Source organism: Lissotriton helveticus, chromosome 8 (genome assembly GCF_964261635.1).
Source record: "Lissotriton helveticus chromosome 8, aLisHel1.1, whole genome shotgun sequence".
Classification (NCBI taxonomy): domain Eukaryota; kingdom Metazoa; phylum Chordata; class Amphibia; order Caudata; family Salamandridae; genus Lissotriton; species Lissotriton helveticus.
Window position 1 is genome coordinate 1,040,428,478 of NC_136069.1, and position 12,095 is coordinate 1,040,440,572.

The following is a 12,095-nucleotide window of genomic DNA, read 5'->3' on the forward strand; positions in this document are numbered from 1 at the left end:
CATAAACTCCTACCCACGGCCATTAAACGAAAATAAACACCATGTGGGACAGGAGGGAAAAATTCAAGGGCCAGAAGTCATGGCTCTAAGAAAGGGTTGGAAAACAAAGACAATGGAGCCAAGAGCCACAGATAATGAGGTATATTGAGTGGCCTTGTTGCTTACGTTTCATCCCTGTGTTCCAATCCTGGCTTAAAAGTTGACAAAATGTCACACCACTTTGAGCAAATCATTATATGCCTCACATTGCAAAATTGTGAAGTGTAATTTGCAGAAATATATGTAATTTAAAAATACTCATATTCTGTGGTGTGGTCTCAATAAAATGCTCCAATTTGTCTCAATGCAACCTGGTGTCTGTAGTTTAAACCAAATCCCTTCCAAACTTGTTGTGCTATGAGAACAAATGTTTTTGCTGCCATAAAATGATCAGTGTGATTCACTCCGCTACTCTTGAACTATTTTTACTATATAACACCAAATAAAATAAATCATGGCAAACAAAGCTGGGGTGACACAGAGTATTTATTTATTTATGTAGGTTTTTTTTTAATAGCACCGGATGTCATCTTATGCTAACTTCGTAGTTCTTTGTATTTTTAGAGATTGAACAGCAAAGCAAGTAGTGCACAGTATGGATTGGGTCACTGGAGTCTAGCGGGGCGACGAGAAAACTGTTGATCTGCATTCTTTGACCATGATACCCCGAAGAGTGGATTTAAGCAAATTATATCTTGAAGAGTACAGTTTCAAGACGTTTTCTGAATCTGAGGGAGTTTAGTACGGCTATGATATTGGGATTCAGGATGTTCTACAGCTGCCACTGTTAAAACATTACAGGTGGTACAAAATGCGGCTGCGCGACTTTTGAAGAATGTTCCTAGAAGAACTTCGGCAGCACCTGCCTTGCATGATCTCCATTGGCTTAAGGTCGCTAGTCGCATAAAGTTCAAGACACTGTGCTACATGTTCAGAATAAAGGAAGGCACTGCACCTACATACCTACAAAAGCTGGTGCAACCTTACAGGCCCAAACGTACTTTGCGATCCTCGGAAATTGGAAATTTCATTGTACCAAGATTTAAGCTGGTAAGGATGGGGGGACGCTCCTTTTCCTATCTTGGTCCTAAATATTGGAATGCCCTTCCTACAGCCCTTAAATTAGAGACCAGTCTTCTTCGCTTTCGCAGAACACTGAAAACGCTGTTGTTCACATAACTAGTTGGTTCCTGTATGATGGCTTATCTGACATCTTCTTCTTCAGTCTATCCCTAGCGCCGGGAAACCCACTGTGGGTAGCTGTGCGCGGTAAAAAGTTCAAATAAATAAAATAAAATAAAATAAAAAACGCCAAAGATAAGTCGTCCTGCAGGGTAGGACAGCTGAATAATATGCAAAGAGGATTTGAGGAGCAAAAGGTTACATCCTTCCCGTATAAATTTGCCTTTGACAACTCAAGCTCTTCACTTTAATGATGCAAAGTATCACCAGGCTTTCTCCTGGGTAGGGCCTATGGCCTGTAAAAATAACAAAGCCCTATAAGTGGGAACCTGAGTGCAATCTTCTACTTTGGTCTCACTTTCAGTAATGTTTCAGTTTTTAGGTCGAGCCTGTAACAGCGCGCATGCGCTGTTCTGGCAAAGACTTTATGTAAGGGCTTCTTAAATCTCACCTCACACTCGCACACGCTAGTGCGTGCGCTTTTTGCTTTTTCCTATGCTATTGGGCTTTGTGTGCGTCTTTTAACAAAGACAGCACACAATTGGCCAAAGGCGGATGCATTGCTCCGCCCATGCTATTGGTTGCGGTTACCCGCACGGCCGCCATGTGGTTTAAATTATCGTGCCCAGACACGGGTGCGATAATTGAAACCACATGGCTCGCTGTGGTGTGCGCACGCTCTCTCGCGCCTAGCGTTATTTCCCTTCACTTTAAGTGAAACAGTTTTTCCTAACACTTGCCCCTGGTAATTTTCTACCCAAATAGGATGTAAAGGGGTAAAAATCTTGTCTCTCTTTTATGTGAGTCACTTCACTTTGAAATCTTGGTGAATATGAAACTATTGTGGTGGGTTTTAAGGGCCCGCAATCATAGTCTGCGGATTTTCTATACCATATAATTTACAAAGAGAGGCCTGGAAAGACAAGGCGTTCATCACAGGTGGGAGATACAGCCCCGTGCCTACGCTCGTAGTTCGCATGCAGAGGCAGGGCGGGATCCCGGCATCACCTTCCAGTGTAGTAACGAAAATTGAGGGGGCCCCCATGTTCCAGGCCCAGTCAGGAGTGCTCAGGGCGGAGGCCCGCTGCCCGTGCACAGTGCTCGCGGGCCCCCCTGGAGTTCGCCACTCCGCACCGCCCCACCACTGCTTGATGCTTGTAAGACTTGGCGGAAGGGCCCATACATAGAGTGCATGCTCTCTATTGTGCCTCACAGCGATGTGTTTTATATGCTATTGTGACATTTCGAAGTTGTTTATCGGTTTAATACGTAATAGAGAGTGTCTTGTATAATATTACCGTGATTTCATGAGGGTTGAAGGCAATGCATGATTTTACTACTTATACTCAAAGCTCCTGCGATGTCACTTCCTGTGAAGTCATCAGGAGGCATAAAGTGAAAATGCTGGCATAGCTTTATTTCTTTAATGTAGGAAACATCTCCCCACTTCTTCTCCCTGTCTTCTATGTCACTTCTTACCCTCCTATCACCCCAGTCTGTAACAGCGATTCCCAAAAACTGCTAAGACTATCCATTCCCTCTGCAGGCCCATGCATGAGCAGCCGGTTGCCAATGAGAGCAGCTGCCAGCTGTCCACGCAGATAGTGTATTTATTTTATTTTTTATTTATAAAGTAAGAGGTGGTGCCTACGTTCCCCCAGGCAGGCGCAGGACAAAATCACACCTGGACAGCTTGAGTTTGACAGCTCTCCATCCCTCAACTCCTGCCCTCCAACCTGCTCCCAGGTGGTACCCACACATTCCAAGACCACAATATTCAAGCAAACACACATAGCAGCCCTCAGGATATGGGACTGCACAGCCAAAATGTCTGATTCTCCTATTCTTGCCTAGCGTCACCTATATGTGGAGACTGCTCTCAAGCACATCGGATATTGTTAGAATGAAGGGCCTTTCTTTTTCTTTTTGGTTTTGGTGTTTTAAAGAAACATGTTAGTGTTTGCTCCCGAAAGGACGTTTAGCAACTCCATCCTATGCCAGTCAGATTCCCTAAAGCTTCAGAAAGTCTTCATTTTTAAAATCTAAATCTTCAAGCTGCCCAACTCAGCATCCATATTTAACAGCATTCTCCAAGAATAGCAAAGAAACTGGGACAAAGGAGAACATTCAGCAGGGTGTGTCATATTGGAAAGATATGCAAGCTGTTGCACACATTTGTTAATATATTTGCATTGTGCAAACCTACATGCAAGGACAAGGGAGAGTGGCGTGTATATACCACAAGAGTCAAGCAACAATCAAAAGTTCAGTTGGTGGGGCGTGGGTCTCAGGTAGCCATGTAAGGCAAATATATTTCCCTCAGCCTCTTGTCGAGGGCTAGCAGTAACCTCCTGCGTTAATCCTTACAGTTCAATGCCATGTGTCCAATCTAGAGGAGTACCCTGCCAGTGTGAGACTAGAAACCTCTGATACAGCTACTCTCTGTCAGAAGGGACTGATTAGACGTTCATCTGACCACCCTACGGCCCTTTAACCTCCAAGTCTAGCAAGCATTGGCAAAGCCAATAGGTCTACCTTTGGGACCTTATAAGTGTGTAGCCATGCAACAGTAGATGTTGTTGTACCAAGGATATTGTGCTCCATAACTAAACACTTATGAGGTCACAAAAGCGAGACCTATTGGCAATGCCAATGCTTGTTTATCTAGTTAGTTGAAACTGAAACTATCATAACCTAACAAAATAAGCAGGTAAAGCTTTCACAGTTACTTGTGGTAAGTGGGAACTAAAAGCAGCCACCGAAAATGCGTTCGTATCAGACCCATATTGTGCTGAGAGTAAAGTAGTACGTGAATATGACAGTCTCCAAGGGAATGTGGGGAGCAAATTTTATGCAATTCTACAACAAAATTGTTTGTTTCCCTCTGGATTGTTTGCTAGACTGGATAGCCGATCCACCCCTAAAAGCAGTGCTTAATTTGTGACAAAATAAGTGCCAGGGCTCTCTTCAGGAGGCCACTGCAGCTTGACCACACATTGTCCCTGCCGTGCTCCAGTGATAGTAACAACACAACTACTAACCATCACACTCCTATAAGTGGGACTATACAGACTATTTCAGTCCCCCAAAGCTATTAGAATGGCTTGGGCCGCAGGTAATAGTCGTTTTTAATGTATATTGAAATAATAATTAACTGTTGTTGTGATCATTGCTAAATTATCCAAACAGCGCCACCTTCATAAGCACTGGTGTTGACAATTAAGTGCTGGTGCCAAGCACCGGAAACAACCTGCTCAAGTTAAGCACTGCCTAAAAGCAACCGCCTGGTCCTCAACCGATTGGGGGTTTTCCTTGTGCTCCACGACAGTTGAGCCCTGACAGTACCACATCGGGTTCATCTGTCTCGTCTCTCTGAAGTTTGTTGTAGCGTTTCGGGCCTCCGCCATGTTATGCGGCATTGCTGAAGAAATTCAGCAAGAACATAATGCTTTTTAAAGAGCCACCAAGAGACCGCTTCAACGCAGTCTTCTCGAAACAAGGATCCCTGCTTTGGTTAAAGTAGAACGTTTCACATATTTAGCGATGCATAATGATCAGGACTTGAAACCAGTCCAAGGCTGTTCACACACATAGCAATTACATACATTAGGCCTGCTTTAATTATCACACAGCTAGCAGCCATCTTGTAATTGAACACCTACTCTAATAACGGTTCACGCTCACTAAGTACATAAATACACCCTCCCAGCATTTTTTAACAGTTTTAAGATGGTTCCATATTGCTGTTTAGTGTGTGGCGCCTCACCACCAAAACATGTTGAAACATTCATTTAGAAAGGATGGGTTATAGTGTTTGTTTCTGCAACTATGTCCATCAAGGAAGGTGATATACATATAATTTAGCAACCTGGGAACGCCATGTTCAAGGCACCTGCAAACCAAAGAGCTAACTAGAAGATGCAGTCTCTATTAAAGATTTTCATTTGGCTAATCAATTGAAAGATCTTCAGTTAGCTACTCAATAATTGATATCTTATACGCAGTGCTTAATTTGTAAAGTTAAGTGTCCGGGCCCTTCTTGGAAAGCCTCCATCACCCACACCCTGCAGTGCTGCCAATGGCAGTACCAACGTAACACCCAAACATCGCACTCCTAAAAGTGTGACACTTCAGGCTATTTCAGGCCACACAAAGCTATAATAATGGCATTAGAGGCTGGTATTATTCCTTTTCAGTTTACATTGACTTAATAAACACGGTTGTTGTGCTCATCTCTAAATTAGAAAGACAGTGGCCCCATGTGGTGGACTGTCACTAAAGCCTGTGCTGAAAATTAAGTGCTGGTGCCGAGCACCGGAAACCACCTGCACAAATTAAGCACTGCGGTCCGAACTTAACCGCTACCCCTTGTAAAAAGACAAAGGTGAGAAGCTTGGTACCAGAGCAAGCTTTAGCTTTGGTGGTGCCTGGTGTGACCTCCTTCTCCATGGTTTCTTCAATAACACTCCCCCACACACACACACACACACAGAGTGCCCTTCATCTCTCCATAGCTACCCTTACATTTAATTTCTTTTATAGCACTACTCATCTCAATGTAGTGTGTCAGAGCACTTTACACCACACACATATTACATTAAGATAAGGAATCATAGAAGCGTGTAAAACAATGAACAGGAAATATTATATAATATAATGAAGACTGCAAGGTGTAGGGGTCACGTATCATGCATACTGGTAGGCACTGTAAAGAGTGCTTGATAAACACAAACTCAGGATTAAAAATACAATTTAGTGGATGGAGTTGTCTGCACTAATATGTACTTATTACTACCCAAGGGGAACCCTTTTTTATCAACTGTGCAGGGCCGGCTCTAGGCTCATGGTGGCCCTGTGCAGGGAGCGTAGGTGGGGGCCCCGGAAGAGGGGATCCGGACGGGGCGGAGCTCAGGAAGGTATTTTAATAATAATACGTCGGCACTGTGCATACAGAGCGATCTGCACATTGGTGGCCAGATGTTCCCAAACTTGTAAAAATGCAGGTACTTTGAGTTTCACACTGAAACTTCACATTTTGCCTTTTATTTCCAAAATAGCAGAGTGGATTATCACCAAAGTAAGACAAGATACTCAGTGACCAATAAAGAAATGGGGAAGATCAAAACCAGTAAGCATACACGGCAGATATGTTATGTTATGTTATTAATTTGTTAGAGTGCGACAGCTGCCCCAGCAAAGAGGCGTCCCGGCGCTAGAGATCAACAAGTGCAGTACCGATAGAGGGGATAGAGCCAGAACGGCGATCCTAAGGGGGAGGGAACAGATGGGTCTTGACGGCTTTCCGGAAAGCAGACAGATTATTCATAGAGCGAATGTTCAATGGCAATGAGTTCCAGAGCTTAGCTCCCAGCACCCTAAAGGAACGGCCGCCAATGCGACAGAGTTTTGTGCGAGGCACGATCACTAGGTGTTGACCCAATGAGCGGAGGCTGCGCTGAGGCACATAAGGTGTCAGAAGCGGGCATAAGAGTTTAGGGCAGCTGAATTTAAGAATCTTGAATGCCAGGGTAAGAGTTTTAAACTGAATGCGAGATTCAATAGGAAGCCAATGCAGCTTTCTGATAGTGGCTCTGGCAGAGCATCTGCGCGGAAGGCCCACCAAAGTTCTTGCTGCCGAGTTCTGAACTCGTTGGAGTCGCGTGATCTCGATTTTGTTAGCGCCCAGAAGAAGGACACTAGCATAATCCAGGCGAGAGAGGATTGTGGCCTGTAAAATGAGCTGCCGAACTTTGGAGTCAAAAAACTTTAGTATTGGATTGAGACTCCTCAATAGGCCCACACAGGTAGCTGCCCCTCTTTTAGTGTGCGTCTGAAAACTGAGCGAGGAGTCCATCCAGACTCCCAAGTTTTTCACCAAAGATTTGGATGGTGGAATAGTGCCCAAAGAAGATGGCCACCAGTGCTCATTCCAGTAGCCGGTATTCCTCCCGACGAGCAGCACCTCCGTTTTGCCTGTATTAAGCTGCAGGCAGTTGTCTGTCATCCACTGGGCTATTGCAGCCATCCCATCCCTAAATCTCGAGGCCGATATAGATGGCCCCTCGGTAAGAGTGATGACCAGCTGAGTATCATCTGTATATGATACCAGCGTAAGGTCCCACTCTTTAGCCACTACGGCAAGTGGCTGTACGTAGAGATTGAAGAGGGAGATAGAACTGTTCATTGCTCTCAAACAATCTATGGCAAAAAAAAATACTGTCCTCGACTTCCACTAATATTTCAAGCTGTCAATATCTAACAAAACCACACCTACTTACCCCCAACAATACTCCAAGCTACTACCACAAAGGAAATGCATATATCAGCAAAACACCATGAGATGATACCAAAGCCAACGACAACCCTGGAGTCAAGTCCTTAACCCCTTCCATGCTCATGACGAGCTCAGCTCGTCATGCAGTACACTGGTCGTGTGCTTATGACGAGCTGAGCTCATCATGAGCCATGGAAATCTGAAAACTTCAGCACCCAGCGGGAATTGCTGTAGCAGTCAAGGTGTTAAAGGCAGCTAAAGCAGCCAGGCCAATGGCTAAAATGGGATGTAAGAAACAAAAAACACACACTGGGGGTCTACAGCTGGACCTAGTATGCTTCAGACAACAAACTTACAAAACGCTACCTAAGTCGGTGAATGTTTGCCAAAACTGTGTGGTTGGAATTTTCACAGAGTCGCACACTACTCACACACCGGCGGTGTCGCCCCTAAGGACTCTGGTCAATGTAGTAAAGTGTTTGCGATGCATCATCTTTCGATCTTCTGCTATCTTCTCTTTCTTCGCCATCCCTGGACACGTGTTTCGGGGTATCACCCCTCGTCAGCAGGGATAAAGCTCCCGTGAGCAGTGGGCTGACGAGCCTGGGATCCCGCACCTACGCGCCTGAGTGGTACTATACCTGGCAGATATTGGCAGCCATCGGCAACCCCAGTACACGGCCTATCCCTGCTGACGAGGGGTAATACCCTGAAACACGTGTCCAGGGATGGCGAAGACAGCGAAGATAGCAGAAGATCGAAAGATGATGCATCGCGAACACTTTACTACATTGACCAGAGTCCTTAGGGGCGACACCGCCGGTGTGTGAGTAGTGTGCGACCCCACCCCCATTTGTAACTTTAAAGCTCCCGTGATCAGTGGGCTGACGAGCCTGGGATCCGCACCTACGCACCTGAGTGGTACTATACCTGGCAGATATTGGCAGCCATCGGCAACCCGAGTACACGGCCTATCCCTGCTGACGAGGGGTGATACCCCGAAACACGTGTCCAGGGATGGCGAAGACAGCGAAGATAGCAGAAGATCGAAAGATGATGCATCGCGAACACTTTACTACATTGACCAGAGTCCTTAGGGGCGACACCGCCGGTGTGTGAGTAGTGTGCGACCCCACCCCCATTTGTAACTTTAAAGCTCCGGTGAGCAGTGCGCTGACGAGCCTGGGATCCCGCACCTACGCGCCTGAGTGGTACTATACCTGGCAGATATTGGCAGCCATCGGCAACCCCAGTACACGGCCTATCCCTGCTGACGAGGGGTGATACCCCGAAACACATGTCCAGGGATGGCGAAGACAGCGAAGATAGCAGAAGATCGAAAGATGATGCACCGCAAACACTTTACTACATTGACCAGAGTCCTTAGGGGCGACACCGCCGGTGTGTGAGTAGTGTGCGACCCCACCCCCATTTGTAACTTTAAAGCTCCCGTGAGCAGTGGTCTGACGAGCCTGGGATCCCGCACCTACGCGCCTGAGTGGTACTATACCTGGCAGATATTGGCAGCCATTGGCAACCCCAGTACACGGCCTATCCCTGCTGACGAGGGGTGATACCCCGAAACACGTGTCCAGGGATGGCGAAGACAGCGAAGGTAGCAGAAGATCGAAAGATGATGCATCGCAAACACTTTACTACATTGACCAGAGTCCTTAGGGGCGACACCGCCGGTGTGTGAGTAGTGTGCGACCACACCCCCATTTGAAGCTATAGTATAAGGATTGTAAGTTATAGACGGCAAGTAACAAAAGGATCACTGTGGCAAAAGTGGTAACCCGTTGAGCTATTTACATAACATAGAAATGTGTTATCTGTATGTTACATGTGCTTTGCTGCAGGCACATTAGCCCTTTGTGCTACTTTATGAGTCAAAACTGTAACTAAAACACAGATCTCGCAACCAAGTACATTAATCGCCAGAGTTATTTTAGAATTCTTATTATCAAAAGTGCTGGACACACAAAGACCTCTGCAGCCGGTGCTTTTCACCTAATAAGATAGTTTAAAATACAGTGCTCCCGGATCTTGTCATCTGGTGCAGCTGCACCAGCCATACCGCCCTAAAGCCAGCACTGCTTGGTGCATTAATGCCTCATTGTTTTCTATTTTGCTAACTTTTATCAATAAAGGCATTGGAGTTGCTGGACTATTGCAGTCCTATTTCTTTGTCAAAGGCATATCCTGTTGTTTTATTTTCAAAATGTGGTCACCCTACCTAGTATGCGTTAGGAAGAAAATATGTGAGTAGAGACTGTATGCGTATTATTACTAAAATAATGATACAGATAAACACCAACATAAAAAAAACAAATATTAGGAAGAATTCTCACATCAGACGACCAATATTTAGCATTTACAACAAAATGAAGATGGTGCACAACTGGAGACTGAAGCTAAACTTTGCCGCCCTTTGCCATGCATATATGAATGATTAGAGCTTATATCAGTAAAGAAATAAGGCTGTGTGCTTGAGAGCATGAAGCACCATCTAGTTTAATCATGTTTGATTTGTAGAGTGCTAACATGATTACATAAAGATTGAAACGGTGACCTAAACATATTTTGCTGGTGCTCGGAGAGGAAAGAACAGCAGCAGAGTCCAGGTAGGAATGCGGCTATGAGCAACTGAAAAGACAGGTTTTGAGAGCCTTGAGAAAGCTTTAAGTCATGTAAGAGAATGGTAGTCCTTTTAGTATGGCTTGAGGGACCCAGGACAGCACAGGTAGAATGGCTGAAGAGAATCTGGGTGTTCAAATGGGTATACCTAAGAAAATGAGAGCAAATAACTATTAGATTACTCTAAGATATGGCCTAGTGACTGGTACACTAGGGCTTAAAAGTGTAACGCTTGTGAACTTGCAGCCAATGAAGGCGAGGAAGATGATTAGGTCTGTGGTTTCTAGCATATTATTATTATTTATTTATTATTTAGTGTATTTTGTTATAGCGCGCAGTTACCCCAACGGGGTGTCCCGGCGCTCCTGTGCGATTTTAAGCTGAGTTAGATGTTATGTTAAGAGGGGGATGTTCAACAGAACAGGTGAGTTTTTAAGGCTTTCCGGAATGGGGGTTCTTCCTGGATCATCCGGATAGAATTTGGTAGCTTGTTCCAAAGGGCGGAGGTGCATACCTGAAAGGTTTTTCCGCCTGAGCGGGTTTTTTTTAATCTGGGAGTGGTGAGGAGATTTTTTGTAGTAGAACGAAGGGGCCTGGTATTACTGTAGGGGGTGAGGCAGGTGGAAAGGTGAGCAGAGCCCTTGCCCCTCATTGCACGATGAGCCAGTACCAGTGCTTTAAATTCTGCCCTTTTTTGTATGGGCAGCCAATGAAGTCTACGGCGGTGGGGCGAGATATGCTCACGTAAGGGAATGCCACCAACCAGTCGTACTGCAGCATTCTGGACTGTCTGGAGTCCATGGCATAGACCAGCAGACAGTCCAGTATACAGGCCATAGGCGTAGTCCAGATGCGAGGTGTTCAATGCCTGAACTATGATCTTCCTGGTGTTGTTAGGTAGAAAATTAATGAATTTTTTCACCATCCTAATTTTGGCAAAGCATGCTGCAGAGACTGTGTGTACTTGTTGTTGAAATGAGAGGTTAGAGTCCCATCTAACCCCTAGGTTTTTCACCGAATCTTTCGGCTTGGGTGGTACACTCAGATCAAGAGGTCACCAGATGTTGGGATCCAGTGGGGACGGCTGGTGGAAAAATAAAACCTCAGTTTTTCCTGCGTTTAGCCTGAGGAAGTTATTGTCCATCCATTGGGCAATTGTGCGTAAGCAGTTTTTTAATGGGTCAAAGGTTGTTTGGGTAATACTGTTGAACGAAAATAAGAGTTGAATATCATCAGCGTAGGAAGTGGCCTTTATACCAGTTTGAGCGATGATATCAGCAAGGGGTGAAAAATAAACATTAAATAGGAGGGGGCTCAGTGAGGAGCCTTGGGGGACTCCCCACCGAAGTGGACGGCTGTCCGAAGTGTAGGGAGGGGTAAACACTGCCTGCGTCCGGTTGGACTAGAAGGATGCAATCCAATTTAAGGCCGTGCCCTGGATGCCTTTGGATTGTAGGCGGTCCAGGAGTAGGGAATGGGAGACGGTGTCGAATGCTGCTGACAAGTCGAGCAGCACCAACACCGCTCTTGATCCCTCGTCCATCCTCCAGCGTACAGCATCTGCCATCTCGATTAGCGCCGACTCAGTGCTATATCCTGGTCTAAAACCGTGCTGAGAGTCGTGATAAGCACCAGATGTTTCTAAAAAACCTGCTAGTTGTTGCTGAGCAAGTTTTTTCGAGCACTTTGGTAGGAGCTGGTAAGAGAGAGATTGGCCGCATAGGCCCTATGCGGACCAGGAAGTGAATGCGACTGAGGAGCATTTCCACACGGGCAAGGAAAGCTGTTTGATAACGCGGCAGCGGGTCTCGTCTGATTAAAACTGGTAAACGGGAGCACCCAGATAACGGACACAACGAGCCTGACTACCTCTTTAAGAATGCTGAGAGTCAGGCAGCTAAGACGCGAGAATGAGACAACAATTTGACGTCGTGGATATTCCAGTGATACTCTGATGAGCGAG

At 45.7% G+C, this 12,095-nt stretch overlaps 1 protein-coding gene across 8 annotated transcripts in view; it reads right to left on the minus strand.

Moving 5' to 3' along the window:
* SH3KBP1 (SH3 domain containing kinase binding protein 1) overlaps positions 1 to 12,095 on the minus strand; it is a 1,542,178-nt gene that overhangs the window by 795,146 nt on the left and 734,937 nt on the right. The gene's annotated exons all lie outside the window — the stretch shown is intronic.